The sequence below is a fragment of the Hyla sarda genome, chromosome 5 (genome assembly GCF_029499605.1).
Source record: "Hyla sarda isolate aHylSar1 chromosome 5, aHylSar1.hap1, whole genome shotgun sequence".
Lineage (NCBI taxonomy): Eukaryota > Metazoa > Chordata > Amphibia > Anura > Hylidae > Hyla > Hyla sarda.
The window spans coordinates 288,579,769-288,600,095 of record NC_079193.1 but is presented as its reverse complement, the minus strand read 5'-3'; the positions used below and the strand labels follow the sequence as shown (position 1 = coordinate 288,600,095).

Sequence of the window (20,327 nt, the reverse complement as noted above, 5' to 3'; positions counted from 1 at the left end):
CCATGTCAAAGCACCCTAATCTGCTATGTTTATAAGCTGAATATTGTTCTTGGTATTAGTTTATTCCTCAGCCTTCCACAATTGTACTTCTTGTCATTGAATTAGTGTATAGTCTACAAAAATGGAACTATTGCTTCGATGTCTTCATAGTAGTTCATCATGCTGCTATAGCAACAGGTAACAATCCAAGGGCCTCCATTATGTTGTAGTTCAGCACAATTCTTGACCTTAGTAGTTTACAGAAATATGAATAGCAGGAATCATTGTGCAACGTGTGCTAACACACATCCATATCCATACCTACACACACATACATACACAGCATGGATGGATATTAAACAAACCATTACACTTCACATGTGTAATGAATTTTTTTACAATGTAATTCAAACGCAAGGAAATAAACACAAACATGAGTTATTGCTCCTGGGTGTACTCCATTCCTTTTGGCTTTTCTGTGCACTTGGCAGGCAGATGTCATGGTGCTATAGCTGGCCATACATCCAATCATCGGAGACCAGAGCCGGGGATCTGGAGAGAGAAGAAGAGAGGGGGGAAGAGAGAGCAAAGTGGATAGGAGGGGCTGGGAACCACAAGCAGAGAAAAGTGTTACAATGAGGTTAGCATAGGGAAAAGGAGACGCTGAGAGAGCGCAGAAAACTAGCAATTGAAAAAAGGAGCTTTCCACAGACATAGATCACATGTGAAAATGAAATAAGCATGAAACGCCTAAGAGCCTAACATAGACTTCTGAAGGGAGACAATCTCTTTTCTATAGGGTGTCAGTGGAGTGACAAGCACCTCCGGCAAGAGCCTCACATTCCACTTCTTCTAAGCTCCCTGGAACAGGTAATTTTCTTGTATGATTTCCCATCTTCATTATGCAAATGCATAACATGAATATGAATATATATATATATATATATATATATATATATATATATATATATATGATTTCCTTTTAGATTTTTTTTGCTATGATTTTTTTTCTATCTGTAGTCCTGTAATATTATGGCAGACTGATGAGTTTTACCTAATGATACATTCTACATCTGGCAAACTGAGCTCTGCCAGTTATCCTAAGCAGTCTCTGTATATGAAATATTTACTTCGAGAAATAATTGCCGGCATTTATCATTGTAGGTGTAAGTGAAGCATTTTTCTACACCTTTTTTTTGTGTGCTGGTAATGTATAGGAGCACCAGATTTATTAAATGGTCACAGAGCATTTGATACATTTTGTGCAGGTCATGTTTTCTGAAATTTCTCTCTTCACATACACCAAAAAGCTAAGTCTGGGCTGGTGTAGTTTTAGAGACATTTCAGTGGCTTTGTGCCTTTTTTTGCGCCTTTTCATAAAAAGGCGCAGTTCATAAAACCCTTCTATATCATGTGTATTGCCAAAATCAGTGGATTGCAACTCAAAATCAGAAGAAATGTGTAAACCAAAAGGAGCAAAAAAGGTGCAAATAAACCCTGCTTGTGTCTTTTTTGCGCCTTTTGTAGACACAAAAAAACTGTCTAAAGACAATGATAAATGTCAGCCAATGAGCCTATCTATCTATCTATCTATCTTTCTATCTATCTATTTTACTAGAAGTGTTCTATAATGTATACTTATTTAGAGAAACTTATACGAACCTCTGTCTATAGTTTCTCTTGGCTTCTATTACGTTTGCAGTGTGCACGCTTTTTTCTGCTGTGTTAATGACTGTAGAATGTTTCCCATTTAATACTATGATGAAGTGCTGAAAGAAAGTGTTGATGTGTGACTGAGAGAATTTACCGTAAGAGATCTGGACAGAGGAGATAGCAAATAATAGAAAAAAGCAGAGAAGTGATCAGTCAATGAGCACCGTTTAATATCACTGCCACCACTCATGTATGGCTGATCAATATCCTGTACCAAAGGGATTGAAACGTAAATGTGAATTAATTCTTCATAGAAGTGGCACATTGGTATTCTCTAGACACATTCAATTACAGTACCTAAGATATGACTGTAGATCTGTTGTAGCATATTATTTACTCCATCCACATTATATCAGGCTGAGCTGTCAGCTACTCAGCGAGGTGTTTGATCCTGTTATCGGAGGCACTCGTATCCTCTTGTGTTATTGGGAACGGTAGTGCCTGCTAACCATGGTGATGATAATCAGCAACGATTAGCCACAGATTTACATGACAGCATGTGCTCCTTGTCTTCAGAACTTCTTAGTTTCCATAGGTACATGAGTCTCTATACAGTATACTGTGATATAACAGGTACTGTCTTGTTAATGCATATAAAACATGTAACTAAATGAATTATTGATAGTTGTATAGTTGACATTGGATTATTACATTGGATTATTACATTATAAAATATGGTTAATTACTTTATAATATTTTTGTAGTCAGATTTGTTAATGGGATCTCCACGTAAGGAAATATGAGCGATGACAGCTGTCTGCCTTTTTATGCTTTTAATTGATCACATACTGGAAGTCCATATATAAAGGACAAAGGCAGCCATATAAATACTATAGGCTTGATAAAAGTCATTACATATAAACAACATTTATGCAGCTTACACAGTAAACAACAAAGCTTGTCGATGGATGGCAATGGAAGGCTGCTGAATAACAATATGGCTATTGATAATATAGCAACAGGTGATTCACTAATATTCTTCTTGTACAGTATTTACCAATAGGACACTGGACCATTCACAAACTGTAAGTGTTTAGCACATTTCATAGAAATAGTTTTGCTTTTAATGTAACAGAACAAGCAGGGAATTCTACATGATATATGTTTGGTTCTAAACATATACATAAAAATACCTAACTAAAAAAAAGATTTTTTTCTATTCCTATCCCGTTATGGTGGATTATTGTTTATTAACCTTCAAGGCTGGAGAAAGTTTTGAGTGATCAATGTATCTAAACTTTTCTTTTCGCAAGTATCAATTGCAGTCTTTTCTGCAGACATCATGTTATAGAACAGGAGACACTGAGAAGATTATACATAATTTTGAGGGAAAGGTTCAGGGTAAATTTTTCATTGATTCATGTAAATATCTGCTTATTCTGGACTAAGTAGGCAAGTATACAAGGGACAGAACAAGATACAGTTGCATTGACTCTTAGTTCTCTAACCCAGGGGTTCTCAACTGGTGATCCCTAGGGGTACGCCACCGGTTGTTCAGGGGTACGCCAATGCGCTGACAAATACCGGCCATGCATTGGTCAGTATTTGTCAGTGCCTAGCGGAGAATGGCTGCGGCACCTCTCTGTACAGTAGCGCGGCCGGAGCTGTGGCCTCGGCTACTGTAAGGGAGCTGCGTGGTTGCCAGGGAGACGTGTGACCTCCACTGACGTTGAGCGGAGGTGCCGTGCAGCGCAGGAGAATGTCACACATCAGTGCGGCCCTGCCGAATGGGACGCGCTGCATGCACTGACAGACCACACTGGACCGCAGGAGGCCGGGTAAACCTAAAAAAAAAGTAAAAAATATGTGTATGGGATGGAGGGAGGGTTTTTGTATGTGCAATAATAGCACAAGGCATTAAGATGGAGGTGGGGGAGAGATAATGGCAAAAGGGAATCAGAGGGAGGGGGGATAATGGCACAAGGGAGTTAATATGGAGGGGGGCTGATGATTATCCCCCCTGCATATTAATCCCCTTGTGCCATTATTCACCCCTCCCTCTGATTCCCTTTTGCCATATTCGATAATAATAATAGCACAAGGGGATTAAGATGGAGGGGGGAATATTGGCACAAGGGGATTAATATGGAGGTGGGAGGGAGTAATGATTAACCACCCCTCCATCTTAATCTCTTGTGCAATTATTCCTCCCTCCCTCTGATTCTCTTGCGCCATTCCACCCTCCCCTCCTTCTTAATCCCCTGTGCCATTATTCCCCCCTTCCTCTGATCCCCTTTTGCCGTATCTGATAATAATGGCACAAGGGGATTAAGATGGAGGGGGGGAAATGGCAGAAGGGGATCAAAGGAAGGGGGGAATAATGGCACAGGGGATTAATATGGAGGCGGGAATAATGGCACAGTGGATTAATTTGGAGGGGGAAATAATAGCACAAGGAGATTATGATGGGGGGAATAGTGGCACAAGGGGATTAAGATGGAGGGGGGAATAATGGCAAAAGGGGATCAGCGGAGGGGGGAATAATGGCACAAGGGGATTAATATGGAGGGGGAATAATGGCACAAGGGGATTAATATGGAGGGGGGAATAATTGCACAAGGGGATTTATATTGAGGGGGGAATAATAGCACAAGGGATTATGATGGGGGGAATAGTGGCACAAGGGGATTAAGATGGAGGGGAGAATAATGGCACAAGGGGATCAAGTATCTCATTAGTATAAAGGTAAGCACACCTCTTTTGTCCACGAATACCCCTTGCGCATACATTCCGCTTGAATTTGCGCGCGAGGGGTACCCGCGGACATACTTTCAGCCTTTGGGGTACAGTCGTGAAAAAGGTTGAGAACCACTGCTCTAACCAATCACAACTCAGAACAACACTAACTCCTCTTTGCTATGCCATGACATAATCCTGGTGAAAGTGCACTGTACTGAACTGGCTGTTATTGGGCTGGGATGTTGTCTTACACAGTGCAATACTAGATGGCGTTCATATAATGGTATTATCTACATTATATAAAATGTTTTTGCTAACGACAGGTACACTTTAAGCTTCAGATTGGTTGGAGGAATGCAAATGGAATCTTTACCCTGTGTGCAGAAAGATCTAGCTGCACCTCTGACATAGGCATCACATAGAGGAAAGTTTAAAACTACAGTAACCATTTAAGAAAGATTACATATTTATGTTCTTACATGCCAACACTTTACACTAGATCTTATTGCTATTCGGTAATATCAATAACATTGTGAGGGTAGCTGAGCAAAAAAGAAGCACAGTGCTTTTTGGAGGACTTCAATTAAGCAACTGGTGGGGTTATCTGCACCTGGACCCTCAACAATCAAAACTTTTGACATGTTACTTTAATATGTCAGATGTTTGTAAGTATAGAGTTTAATGTAAAGTCAACAAAGAAAGTTGCACCTTCAAATAAACAAACCCAGGTGTAGCTGTATCTTGTACTGATGTTATATCCTTCATCACTCTTTACTTTTTAGAGGAATGGAATTGGAATAACACTGTGACTGCATAATGTGACTAGAAATCAGGTTTGTTTGCTATGGGTAACCATGGAGGCATACAGATCTGCATAGGAAATGCAGACACAAAACAGTTGGGCATCTGTAATTTAGTGCAACCTTCAACTGATGATGAGAAACCAGTAATGTGACTGAAAGATAGCAGGCAGTGCTAACTTTAAAGGGAACCTGTCTCATCTGCAGGCAGCATGTTATAGAGCAAGAGGAGCTGAGCAGATTGATTTACAGTTTTGTGAGAAAAGTTCCAGGATAATCATAAATCTAATGAGCAGTCATATGAGTTCTCCCCTTCACACCAATGGTATTTTCCCGAGCAGACAGGAAGGCAGGAGGGAGCAGGGACAGAGCTCTCCGCATTCAGAGAGTGTGATGTGATGTAACAGCTACAAACCAGACGGCACAGCTCAAATGGTAGATTGTGCAATATGGCTAACAACATTTATTCGAAAGTTGCTCTATTATACATTTTTGACAACATACACAGGTTGTTTCTTTTGCTGGACATCCCCTTTAATAGACTGCCAGTCTAGGTTTGAGATGAATCCCTTAGTGGGATAGAATGGTTGCTATGGTTATAATACTCATGGCATAATAGCTACTGTATGTTTTGTTAAAAGGAGATTGCAGCAATGATGTCCCTAAGCAACTATCCAAGACCAATCTGATCAAGGTTTATCAATGTGTCTGAGAAAATGATGTGTCTGATTTTTGTCTCAGAAATAGCAAACAATCAAAACTCATTTTGAGAAACAAAAATCAGACACACTTTTGCAGCATAACACCCTACTGTTGTCAGTTTGTGAAAAGAAGAATGTAAAGTTCCAGAGGATGAAAAATCTAAAACCTTTGACTACCAGGCATCTAACTTCCTGCTTATTGTTGTTTTTACTTCCCGTGAGGGGAATTATGTTTTAAGTATCACAGAAATGAAGATAGAACACAGGAAATAAGGGCAGGTCTTAGTTGTGCAGGGTAAAAAGCCTGGGACAGTATGTTTGCCATCTAAGCCTGTCTACCTCCTCCAGAGGGTAGATGTTTTGCATAAGAGGGTCCACGCTGTGTGGCTTTCCTCTTATATTTAATCACTCAAAGTTCTGGGCAGATGTCCATTGTGTAATTACTTGTGGTCATATTATGTTATGCTTTGCCTGGCTGTAACACTGTTGCTGTTTTTCTTTCTGTTCACATATCACCTTGAAAACTCAGTTCCTTTACACAGATTTTGATAAATCTCCCTCATAGGGAGTAGCCACGGCAATAGTATTAACTAATCAGGGGCCTCTAGCCTTGTCTCCACCCTGGTCTCGTCAGACAGGGTGGATCCTTGAGTTAGCAGTCTGACTTTGGTAGAGCAGTGAGCATTTGACTGTTCCAGAGTGACTGTACACCCCTTACACCGATCTCCTCACCCAGGGTAAAGTCAAGTCGTCTCAACCATCTTAGTTCAGGCTTTGGGGACAAAAGCAGTGTCTGTAAGGCCCCATTGGAAAGATAGAATAAAGGTGTGATTATCCTCCTGACCACATTTATCTATTGTGTCCTGTCTAGTGGTATGCACTAAAATTGGTACTCAATTTGTGAAGAAGCTAGTCAGTGTCAGTCATCTCCTATTCAGTCAAGTCCACAGTCAGAGTTAAGTCCACAAACAGAGTCAAGTCAGGTCAGAGTGTCTTAGTAAGTACAGTGACCCCTCGACTTACGATGGCCCTGACATACGATAATTTCAACATGCGGTGGCCTCTCAGTGGCCATCGCATGTTGAAGGCAGCATCAACATACGATGCTTTTGTATGTTGGGGCCATCGCATAAACGGCTATCCGGCAGCGCTGACTGCTTCAGCTGCCGCCGGATAGCCATTTACGTGCCCCGTGTGGTCCGATGACTATCACTTACCCGTCCTCGGGGCTCTGGCGCATCCTCTTCGGGATCCTCTGCATCATCGGCGCTCTCCATCGTCGTCATCACGTCGCTGCGCACGCCGTCCCGTCATCCAATTGGAGTGGCGTGCGTAGCGACGTGATGGCGGCGAATGAGAGCGCGGATGCCGGGGAAGCAGAGGCCTTGCTTGAGCATCGGGGACACCTCGGGGATGCGGCGACAGCGATGGATGGCGACATCCCAGGCAGCCGAGCGGTGACGGTCCGGAGCGGCGGGGACAGGTGAGTATGACTTCCTCTAACAGTGGTCTACAACCTGCGGACCGCCAGATGTTGCAAAACTACAACACCCAGCATGTCCTGACAGCCAATGGCTGTCTAATTTACCAATTTTTCACAACATTTTCAAAATCAGAATTTTTCAAGGACCAGTTCAGTTTTGAAGTGGATTTGAAGGGCCTTCAAATTAGAAATACCCCACAAATGACCCCATTATAAAAAATGCACCCCTCAAAGTCTCCAAAATTCAGTAAGTTTGTTAACCCTTTAGGTGTTTCACAGGAATAGCAGCAAAGTGAAGGAGAAAATTCTAAATCGTTATTTTTTACACCTGCATGTTCTTGTAGACCCAGATTTTTTATTTTTACAAGGGGTAACCCAATTTCTCTCGATTAAGGAAATACCTCATATGTGTATGTCAAGTGTTTGGCGGGCGCAATAGATGGCTCAGAAGGGAAGGAGAGACAATGGGATTTTGGAGAGTGAATTTTGCAGAAATGGTTTTTGGGGAGCATGTCACCTTTAGGAAGCTCCTATGATGCCGGAACAGCAGAAAACCCCCCACATGGCATACCATTTTGAAAACTACACCCCTCAAGGCACGTAACAAGGGGTGCAGTTTTTCCCCCAAATTTGCCATTTTTACAAGAGGTAATGGGAGAAAATGCCCCCCAAAATTTGTAACCCATCTCTTCTGAGTATGGAAATAACCCATGTTAGGACGTAAAATGCTCTGCTGGCGCACTACAATGCTCAGAAGAGAAGGAGCGCCATTGGGCTTTTGGAAAGCGAATTCGTTTGGAATGGTAATCAGGGGCCATGTGCGTTTACAAAGCCCCCCGTGGTGCCAGAATATTGTGAGTATTTACACCACACTGGCGTTTGACAGATCTTTGGAACAGTGGGTTGTGCAAATGAAAAATAAAATTTTTCATTTTCACGGACCACTGTTCCAAAAATCTGTCAGTCACCTGTGGGGCGTAAATGCTCGCGGCACCCCTTAATACATTACATGAGGGGTGTAGTTTCCAAAATGAGATCACATGTGGGGGGGTCCATTGTTCTGTCACTATGGGGGCTTTGAAAACACACGTGGCCTTCAATTCCTGACAAATTTTCTCTTCAAAATGTTCTCAAATTTTCTCTTTTCCCAATGGCGCTCCTTCTCTTCTGAGCATTGTAGTGCGCCAGCAGAGCACTTTACATCCACATATGGGGCATTTTCTTACTCAGAAGAAATGGGGTTACAAATTTTGGGGGGCTTTTTTCCTATTTTCCCTTGTGAAAATGAAAAATGTAGGGTAACACCATCATTTTAGTGAAAACTTTTTTTTTTTTTTTCATTTTCCCATCCAAATTTCATGAAAATTAATCAAACACCTGTGGGGTGTTAAGGCTCACTATACCCCTTGTCGCGTTCCGTGAGGGGTGTAGTTTCCAAAATGGGGTCACATGTGGGTATTTATGTTTTTGTGTTTATGTCAGAACCGCTGTAAAATCAGCCACCCCTGTGCAAATCACCAATTTAGGCCTCAAATGTACATGGTACGCTCTCACTCCTGGGCCTTGTTGTGCACCCACAGAGCATTTTATGCCCACATATGGGGCATTTCTGTACTCAGGAGAAATTGCGTTACAAATTTTGGGGGTCTTTTTTTTACTGCTTGTGAAAATTAAAAGTATGGGGAACCACCAGCATGTTAGTGTCAATTTTTTTTTTTTTACACTAACAGTCTGGTGTAGCCCCCAACTTTTCCTTTTCATAAGGGGTAAAAGGAGAAAAAGCCCCTCAAAATTTGTAGTGCAATTTCTCCCGAGTACGGAAATACCCCATGTGTGGCCCTAAACTGTTTCCTTGAAATACGACAGGGCTCTGAAGTGAGAGAGCGCCATGCGCATTTGAGGACTAAATTAGGGATTGCATAGGGGTGGACATAGGGGTATTCTACACCAGTGATTCCCAAACAGGGTGCCTCCAGCTGTAGCTAAATTCCCAGCATGCCTGGACAGTCAGTGGCTATCCAGAAAGGCTGGGAGTTGTTGTTTTGCAACAGCTGGAGGCTCCGTTTTGGAAACACTGCTGCACTATACATTTTTCATTTTTATTGGGGGGGGGGGGACAGTGTAAGGGGGTGTATATGTAGTGTTTTACCCTTTATTATGTGTTAGTGTAGTGTAGTGTTGTGTTTTTAGGGTACATTCGCACTGGCGTGATACGGTGATTTTCCCGCTAGGAGTTTGCTCTGCGGCAAAAAATTTACCACAGCCCAAACTTGAAGCAGGAAACTTACTGTAAACCTGCCCGTGTGAATGTACCCTGTACGTTCACATCGGGGGGAAAACCTCCAGCTGTTTCAAAACTACAACTCCCAGCAGGTACTGACTGAGGAGTTGTACTTTTGCAACAGCTGGAGGCACACTGGTTGGAAAACCTTCAGTTAGGTTCTGTTACCTAACTCAGTATTTTCCAACCAGTGTGCCTCCAGCTGTTGCAAAACTACAACTCCCAGCATGTACTGACAGACCATGCATGCTGGGAGTTGTACTTTTGCAACAGCTGGAGGCCCACTGGTTGGAAAACCTTCAGTTAGGTTCTGTTACCTAACTCAGTATTTTCCAACCAGTGTGCCTCCAGCTGTTGCAAAACTACAACTTCCAGCATGTACTGACAGACCGTGCATGCTGGGAGTTGTACTTTTGCAACAGCTGGAGGCACACTGGTTGGAAAACCTTCAGTTAGGTTCTGTTACCTAACTCAGTATTTTCCAACCAGTGTGCCTCCAGCTGTTGCAAAACTACAATTCCCAGCATGTACTGATCGCCGAAGGGCATGCTGGGAGATGTAGTTAAGCAATAGCTGGAGGTACACAACTACAACTCCCAGCATGCCGAGACAGCTGTTTGCTGTTTGGGCATGCTGAAATTTGCAGTTTTGCAACATCTGGAGGGCTACAGTTTATAGACCACTGCCCAGTGATCTCCAAACTGTGACCCTCCAGATTTTGCAAAACTACAAATCCCAGCATGCCCAGACAGCAAATAGCTGTTTGGGCATGCTAGGAGTTGTAGTTTTGCAAGATCTGGAGGGATACAGTTTAGAGACCACTGTATAGTGGTCTCAAACTGCAGTCCTCTAGCTGTTGCAAAACTACATATTCCAGCATGCCCAAACAGAAAACAGCTGTCTGGGCATGCAGGGAGTTGTAGTTTTGCAACATCTGGAGGGGTACAGTCTCAGACTGTAGCCCTCTAGATTTGGCTAGGCAACTTACCAGCTTCTGCCGGATCCAGGGAGCCGTCCTCTTCTGCCGCACGTCGCCCGCCGATCTCCGTCGCCGCCCGCCGATCTCCGTCACTCCGCTGCCTCCGGACGGGTAATTGGACATCGGCGCCCGGTCCTTTTCTTTTTCCCCGTTCTGCCCCACCTATTGTGGGTGGGTAGGACGGGGAAAACGAAAGTAAACCCCCCCGCCCACCGATCTGCTATTGGTGGTCGCGTCTAGACCACCAATAGCAGGGATAGGAGGGGTGGCACCCCTGCCACCTCACTCCTATCCCTTCAGGGGGATCGTGGGTGTCTTAGACAACCGCAATCCCCCTTATATTCCGGGTCACCGGGTCACCATAGACCCGTAATGACCCAGAATCGGCACAAATCGCAAGTGCGAATTCACTTGCGATTTGCGCCGATCACCAACATGGGGGGGTCTGATGACCCCCCTAGGCATTTGCGCGGGTTGCTTGCTGATTGATATCAGCAGTCACCCCGGTCCGGTCGCCGCCCGGCGCTCGGCGGGGACTGAAATTCCCATGGATTTATGGATACGCCCTTCATCCTTAAGTACCAGGACGCAAGGGCGTATGCATACGCCCTTCGTTCCCAACAGGTTAATACCTCTTCTCATTAGCTCACAGTGTTAGAAATCCTATCAGAAGAAGGGGGCTTGTCCCTCCTTGAGGTTGTGGGAGGTGATTTGTGTGTCTGCTCCTGCAGCCCTGTCCATGAATCTCTAGCCCAAAATAATCTGTGACACTGTGCCCCTAATGATCTGTGACACTGTGTACCTAATAATCTGTGACACTGTGCCCCTAATAATTTGTAACACGGTGCCCCTAGTTATCTGTGACACTGTGCCCCTAATGATCTGTGACACTGTGTCCCTAATATGTGACACTGTGCCCCTAATAATCTGTGATACTGTGTCCCTAATAATCTGTGACACTGTGTTCCTAATAATCTGTGACACTGTGCCCCTAATAATTTGTAACACGGTGCCCCTAGTTATCTGTGACACTGTGCCCCTAATGACCTGTGACACTGTGTCCCTAATATGTGACACTGTGCCCCTAATAATCTGTGATACTGTTTCCCTAATAATCTGTGACACTGTGCCCCTAATAATTTGTAACACGGTTCCCCTAATAATCTGTGACACATTGTACCTTATAATCTGTGACACAGCGTTCCTAATAATCTGTGAAACTGTGCCCCTAACAATCTGTGACACTGTGCCCCTAATAATTTGTAACACGGTGCCCCTAGTGATTTGTGACACTGTGCCCCTAATGATCCGTGACACTGTGTCCCTAATATGTGACACTGTGCCCCTAATAATCTGTGATACTGTGTCCCTAATAATCTTTGACACTGTGTTCCTAATAATCTGTGACACTGTGTCCCTAATAATCTGTGACACTGTGCCCCAAATGATCTGTGACACTGTGCCCCTAATAATCTGTGATACTGTGTCCCTAATAATCTGTGACATTGTGCCCCTAATAATCTGTGATACTGTGTCCCTAATATTCTGTGACACTGTGTTCCTAATAATCTGTGACACTGTGCCCCTAATGATCTATGACACTATGCCCCTAATGATCTGTGACACTGTGCCCCTAATGATCTGTGACACTGTGCCCCTAATGATCTGTGACACTGTACCCCCAATGATCTGTGACACTGTGTTCCTAATGATCTATGACACTGTGCCCCTAATGATCTGTGACACTGTACCCCTAATAATTTGTAACACGGTTCCCCTAATAATCTGTGACACATTGTACTTTATAATCTGTGACACAGCGTTCCTAATAATCTGTGAAACTGTGCCCCTAACAATCTGTGACACTGTGCCCCTAATAATTTGTAACACGGTGCCCCTAGTGATCTGTGACACTGTGCCCCTAATGATTCATGACACTGTGTCCCTAATATGTGACACGGTGCCCCTAATAATCTGTGATACTGTGTCCCTAATAATCTTTGACACTGTGTTCCTAATAATCTTTGACACTGTGTTCCTAATAATCTGTGACACTGTGCCCCAAGTGATCTGTGACACTGTGCCCCTAATAATCTGTGATACTGTGTCCCTAATGATCTGTGACACTGTGTCCCTAATAATCTGTGACACTGTGTTCCTAATAATCTGTGACACTGTGCCCCTAATGATCTATGACACTGTGCCCCTAATGATCTGTGACACTGTGCCCGTAATGATCTGTGACACTGTGTTCCTAATGATCTATGACACTGTGCCCCTAATGATCTGTGACACTGTGCCCCTAATGATCTGTGACACTGTACCCCCAATGATCTGTGACACTGTGTTCCTAATGATCTATGACACTGTGCCCCTAATGATCTGTGACACTGTACCCCTAATAATTTGTAACACGGTTCCCCTAATAATCTGTGACACATTGTACCTTATAATCTGTGACACTGTGCCCCTAGTTATCTGTGACACTGTGTCCCTAATGATCTGTGACACTGTGTCCCTTGTGATCTGTGACACTGTGTCCCTAATGATCTGTGACACTGTGTCCCTAATAATCTGTGACACTGTGTCCCTAATGATCTGTGACACTGTGCCCCTAATGATCTGTGACACTGTGTCCCTTGTGATCTGTGACACTGTGTCCCTAATGATCTGTGACAGTGTCCCTAATGATCTGTGACACTGTGTCCCTAATGATCTGTGACACTGTGTCCCTAATGATCTGTGACACTGTGTCCCTAATAATCTGTGACACTGTGTCCCTAATGATCTGTGACACCGTGTCCCTAATAATTTGTGACACTGTGTCCCTGATCTGTGATACTGTGTCCCTAATGATCTGTGATACTGTGTCCCTAATGATCTATGACACTGTGTCCCTAATGATCTGTGACACTGTGTTCCTAATGATCTATGACACTGTGTCCCTAATGATCTGTGATACTGTGTCCCTAATGATCTGTGACACTGTGTCCCTAATTATATGTGACACTGAGTCCCTAATGATCTGTGGCATGGTGTCCCTAATATGTGACACTGTGCCCCTAATGATCTGTGATACCGTGTCCCTAATGATCTGTGGCATGGTATCCCTAATAATTTGTGATAGTACCCTCTAATGATCTCTGACACTGTGCCCCTAATAATTTGTGATAGTACCCTCTAATGATCTCTGACACTGTGCCCCTAATAGTTTGTGATAGTACCCTCTAATGATCTTTGACACTATGTCCCTAATGATCTGTCCCTAATGATCTGTGACACTGTGTCCCTAATGATCTGTGACACTGTGTCCCTAATGATCTGTGACCCAGGCATACACTGTAATAAATCCCCCCCCCCCTTTGTGTTTCTGCTTGCTGGGTGTGAATGAAATATTTTTACCCACATAAACAGATTGAACACCTGTCCTGTTCATATGCTGCTCAGTTCAAGCCACTGGATTTAACCAACAATGTTTACTCAGGAGATTTTGAACTGGTGAAGAATTGGAATATGAAGTTGCATAATTTTTCATTATGAATGATTAAGCTTGATTTACATCAAACTAACAAACACCTTTCTGGTTTACTTGTTTTTCCTGTTTGGTTTTGTCTATAAATTGAAATGACAAAATGCATACAATTGCCTTGAGACCAGAAGTCTTATGTGTTACATGGATATAGATTACTGGATGATCTAATAAGGTGAAAATTCCAATATGCAAATGTATACATCTAGACAGCAAAAATCAAAGATTACTTCTTAAGAAGGACACAGCTGTGCTCGGGGAGAAGATGGCCAGAAGGGTGGAGAAGTGTTTAAACTAGGGACTTGGGGGAGGGGGGTAGGAGGGAAACTACAATATAGAAGGGAAAGATAGTGTAGATAGAAAACTGGGGATAGGTAATAAAACATGGGGTGGAGCAGGAGGAGGGGCTAGAACAGTCATACGTGATCAGAGGAAAGAAATCAGAAAAGAAAACATTAAGTGCATGTACAATAATGCCAGAAGCCTAAATAAGAAGGTGGAGGGACTTGAACTATTATCGTTATATTAACCAATAGGCTAGACATAGTATCCAAACTAGAGGTGCGTGTGTGTGTGGGGGGGGGGGGGGGGTTCCTTAGGAAGGCCAATTTTCACCAACTAAGAGACGACCTCAGTAATAAAAGAACACAAGCTAAATTGGACATTTTAAATAGCATCCAGAATAGATCTCGTGAACAACATATACCCTACCGGAATAAATGGGCTAGAAATAGGAGAAAAACTATTTGGCTAATCAAAACAGTTGATAAGAGGAAAAGAGGAATGATAAGAGGAAAGCGTTCAGACTACGAAAACAAAAAGGTAGTGGGGGAAGGGGGAAATTATAAGGAGAGGAACAAACTCTGTGTAAAAGAAATAAAACTAGCAAAAATTGCAACAGAGTGAACAATTGCCGTAGAAAGAAAAAGAACCAAAAAAGAGTATTCAGCTACATAAATAATAAGAAACTTAAAACTTGAAAATGTTGCCCCCCCCCCCCCCCCCCTAAGAAATAGTCTGGGTGTAAAGGTGGAGGAGGAGGAGGAAAAGTCCAATCTACTAAATGTCTTCTCTCTACTGTATTTACACAGGAAAATCCAATGTCAGATAACAGGGTAAACTACAAAGTAAATTCTCCAGCAAATCTCGCCTGTGTAGCCCAACAAAAAGTGTGGTGCCGCCTTAGAAACATAAAAATACATAAATCACCGGGCCCAGTTGGCATCTATCCCAGAATTTTGTAGGAATTAAGTACCATGCCAGACAGACCTTTTTTCCTTATATTTACAGATTCTATAATGACAGAGATTGTTCCACGGGACTGGCGTTTGGCAGATGTGGTACCAATATTCAAACAGGGGTCAAAAGCGGATTCTGGAAATTATTAGCCTGTAAATTTAACATCTGTTGTGGGTAAGATTTTTGAGAGTTTTCTGTTCTGAGAGATGCTATTTAGGAATAAAACCTTCTGACACCGCAACAACATAGGTTTATGCAGGATCGGTCCTGTCAGACTAATCTAATCAGCTTCTATGAGGATTATAGATTGGACTGAGGTGAAGCTGTAGATGAAGCTGTAGATGTTGCTTTTCTGGACTTTTCTTAGGCATTTGATACTGTGCCACACAGAAGGTTTGTACATAGAATGAGGATGCTGGTTACTACAAGTGGGGTACCGCAGGGGTCAGCACTCGATCCACTTCTTTTCAATATCTTTATCAATGACCTTCTAGAGGGATTACAGAGGAGAATTTCTATATTTTCAGATGCCACTAAACTGGGTAGGGTGATCACCACAGAGGATGATAACATAATATTACAGAGGGATCTGGGGAAGCTGGAGGCTTGGGTAAAGACATGGCAAATAAAGTTTAATGTGGAGAAATGTAAGGTTATGCACTTGGGCCATTAAAACAAAATTTACAAGTATGTGCTAAATAATAAGACATTATGTAAAACTTCTACCAAAACAGACTTGGGGGTACTGGTGTACAGTAAACTCAACTTTAGTGACTAGTGCCAAGCAGCTTCTACCAAGGCCAACAAAGTCATGGGATGTGTCAAGAGAGACATAAAGGCTTGTGACACGGAAATAGTTTTGCCTTTCTATAAATCATCAGTCAGACCACACATGGAGTATTGTGTCCAATTTTGGACACCTGTATACAAGGACTTGGCTGAACTGGAGAGAGTGCAGAGGAGGGTGACAAAGATAATTACTGGTATGGGAGGGTTACAGGACCAAGACAGGTTATCAAGCTTAGGGTTATTTAGTTTCGAGAAAATACATCTTCATATAATTTTACTAATTATATCACATATTTGTTCCTAATACAAGACAACAGGACATAATAACAGGCCACAGTAGACAGCTTTAATATTCTGTAGTTGCTTTACTATATTTCTAGAAAAAAGCTGTAAAAGCATTATTTGAGCCAGGGAATGTGTATAATTATGGCCCTTTTGTATTGATTAAAACATATAAGGACCTTGAAGTTGCAGTGAACAAAAAGAATAAGTTACAAAGACACATAAAATAGATTTATTGACATAAAAATGAACACTGAATCCCAGAGGAGTTATACTATTAATAATTCAGTTGGGCTTCAGTTATTTACTAAGGAGAACCCTTTTTTTGCTAACCACTGCATCCAAGATCAATCAGCCTTAAGAGGTGACTATAAAGCAAGCGAGCGGTCTGGGTGATCAGCAAATCAGTAAGACATAAAAATATTGCACCACAGTAGCACATTAACATGACAAGTGTGACCTTCATCCTCAAAAAAATCTTCCTTTGTTCTTGAACCGACCAACGTTCCATTGCATAACGTTCTCATAATATTTCTGTCATGCAATGGTTGTCTTATTAGGGTATGTTCACATGTAGTGTACTAACTGCAAATGTTGTGCTATGTTTATCTGTATTGGAAAATCAAAATAAGGTACATAATTAAACACAGCATATATTCCACAATGTATACACTACATGGGAACATACCCTTATATTGTATTTTGGACATATTTGTTTTTTTATAGTAGGCAAAGGCCATGTGACAACTGGTCAGGTGAAGCTTAACAATTTAGTACTGTGTTATGTTAGAAGAAGAATGTGATCATGTATGTGACCATGACAACATGATCCTTCATCCTGTATCATGGCTATACCTCTCTTTGTTAATGATGCATGGGAACAGAATTTAGTCATACATAATTCTAGTGTCCCACTGGGTCCACTATAAAACATTTGGTTAGGTGTTTTGTGTGCCTTTTACATTGTTGTACTGCCTTATAATGTGTTATGTTTTACACTGGGCATTTGCTTTTTAATGCTGGGTTCACATATGTCCAGTGTCCGACATAGGTGAACTCAGCCAAAATCTCGACACAAGTGATGACGAGTTGTCATCAGTTGTATGGCATCCGGTGTCCATTGTGTCTGGGTAGTGGATAGGGAACGCAGCAAGCTGAGTTCCCCTGTCCCATGCCCTCTGGCATGTTCAACCATTTGGCAAATTGAGATGCTGGATGATTGTGAACTGTCCTATTCAAATGAATGGGATCAGTTCTAGCATCATTTTCCCTCCGGAGCACGATGGAGGAAAACTGTGCCGGACAATGGACATATGTGAACCCAGCCTAACCAGGCAGTGATTTGAGAGAAAAGATTAATCAAATCTAAAATTGTTAGAACCTTCTTGAAGGAAGATAGAGATAAGTGTAGCCCAACATCTCTTCAGGAGTCAGTTCACAACAGTCTAGGGCTACGTCGCGTATATAAGTTTTGGCTGCTTTTATGGACCAGAAGCAAAAACCTTCTAAAAAAAACTGTGTGGAAACATAGCCTCATAGAAAAGAAAGCTGTATGGAAGGCTAAAAATACAGCCAAAAAAACTGAGTTATAACATAAGCTACGTTTTAGAGAAGTCAGTAGACGTTGTGCAGGGATCTCATAACTCAAAACTAGGACACTCAGGCTTCTAGTGCAGTCATGGCTAATATATCAACATATGTACATCTTTAGGATTGGAACCACAAAACTAGGAATTGTTGCACAGAGGTTTGCACACCCCTGGAAAATCAATATGAATGACTTAAGTAAGGGACAAGCAGTTAAGTTCCTTAAACTACAAAAAATGTGCTTCTAAAAGGCTACAGAAAAAAACTACAAGAAAGCTACAGACTGGATTTACAGAAAAACTCTGCAGAAGTGATTGCAAAACCTGGCTGAAACCCCTCCTAAATTACATAGTACATAGTTCATAAGGTTGAAATAAAAACCAGAGTCCATCAAGTTCAACCTATAACCCTGAGTCCCTACTGAGTTGATCCAGAGGAAGGCAAAAAACCCTCATACTAGAGGTAAAAATTCCTTCCCGACTCCAAATATGGCAGTCAGAATAAATCCCTGGATCAACTTTCTGTCCCAATAAATTTAGTATACATAGACAGTGATATTAATAATCTCCAAAAATGCATCCAGACCCCTTTTGAACTCTTTTACAGAGTTTACCATGACCACGTCCTCAGGCAGAGAATTCCACAGTCTTACTGCTCTTACAGTAAAGATGGTGTAGAAAGCTTCTTTCCTCTAGACGTAGAGGATGCCCCTTTGTTATAGATACAGTCCTGGGTAAAATAGATCATGGGAAATATCTCTGTATGTCCCCCTGATATATTTATACATAGTTATTAGGTCTCCCCTAAGCCTTCTTTTTTCTAAACTAAGTAACCCTAATTCTGATAATCTTTCTGGGTACTGTAGTCCACCCATTCCCCGTATTACCCTGGTTGCCTGTCTATGAACCCTCTCCAGCTCCTCTATATCTTTCTTGTACACTGGTGCCCAGTACTGTACACAGTATTCTGTGTGGTCTGACTAGTGATTTGTACAGCGGCAGAATTGTCATGGGCATCTATGCCTCTGTTGATGCACCCCATGATTTTATTTGCGTTGGCAGCAGCTGCCCAACACTAGTCACTACAGCTAAATTTACTGTTAACTTAGACTCCCAAGTCATTTTCCACGTCAGCTGTCCCAAGTGTGCTCCCATTTAATACATAATCCCAGCCCGGATTTTTCCTCCCCATGTGCATTACCTTACATTTATCAGTGTTGAACCTCATGTGCCACTTCCCAGCCCAAACCTCCAACCTATCCAGATCCATTTGTAACAGTGCACTGTCCTCTATAGTGTTTACCACTTTACAGAGTTTAGTATCATCTGCAAAGTGTCACATCTGGGCAGGGAAGGAGTGCACACTATTCTCGCCCACTCCCCTGTCCCTGTCTACTAACGTACCTGCCCTAGACAACAGGTCCGTAACCACGGTGACAGTCCCTTCCTAAATAAGTGAGGGACATTGAAAAGGTCAAAAAAATTAACTACAAAACTGACAAAAGGTCGGGAAAGGCTGGAGGTACACGACTAACAGAAAAAAAACTAAACACGCACAAAAAAACTAAACAGGCACACACAAAAATACGTTAACAGAGGGCCAAGTCTAAACCTGGAGAGCACGAAGCACAGTAACAGTATCAAAGGGAAGTCAAAAGCCAAGCCAAAAGTCACAAAACCAGAATAAACAGAATGAGCACAGAGATAGCTAGGTAAGTTACTAAGAACTATCACAAGCAGAGACTGACTGAAAATGGCCCCCTTATGTATGCCTGAGCTGCAACCAGGAGGACTCTTATTGGCTCAGCAACATTAACCACACCCAGGAGCACAGAGGCATCATCCCAGCAACCAAAATAAACAAAAGGGTTAAAATCATTAACCCTATGGGTTCTGGCAGAACCAGTCATCACACAAAGATTGCCACTTTACTATTCAACCCCTCTACAAGGTCATTAATGAATATATTAAATAGGACAGGACCCAAGACTGACCCCTGTGGTACCCCACTAGTAACAGTCACCCAATCAGAATAACTACCATTTATAACCACCCTCTGTTTCCTATCACTGGGACAGTTACTTACCCACTTACACACATTCTCCCCCAACCCAATCCTTCTCATTTTATGCACCAACCTTTTATGTGGCACTGTATTAAATGCTTTGGAAAAATCCAGATATACGGAATCCAGCGATTCCCCCTGGTCCAGTCTGGAGCTCACCTCCTCATAAAAGCTGATCAGGTTAGTTTGACAGGACCGTTCCCTCATAAAGCCATGCTGATA

General features: G+C 42.4%; 1 protein-coding gene across 1 annotated transcript in view; it reads left to right on the top strand.

Moving 5' to 3' along the window:
* The first annotated feature begins 607 nt into the window (after positions 1 to 607).
* Positions 608 to 20,327, top strand: part of OPRK1 (opioid receptor kappa 1) — an 86,163-nt gene continuing 66,443 nt past the window's right edge. The window contains exon 1 of the mRNA XM_056518556.1: positions 608 to 849. The gene's annotated coding sequence lies outside the window, so the exon portion shown is untranslated. The remainder of the gene's footprint in view (positions 850 to 20,327) is intronic.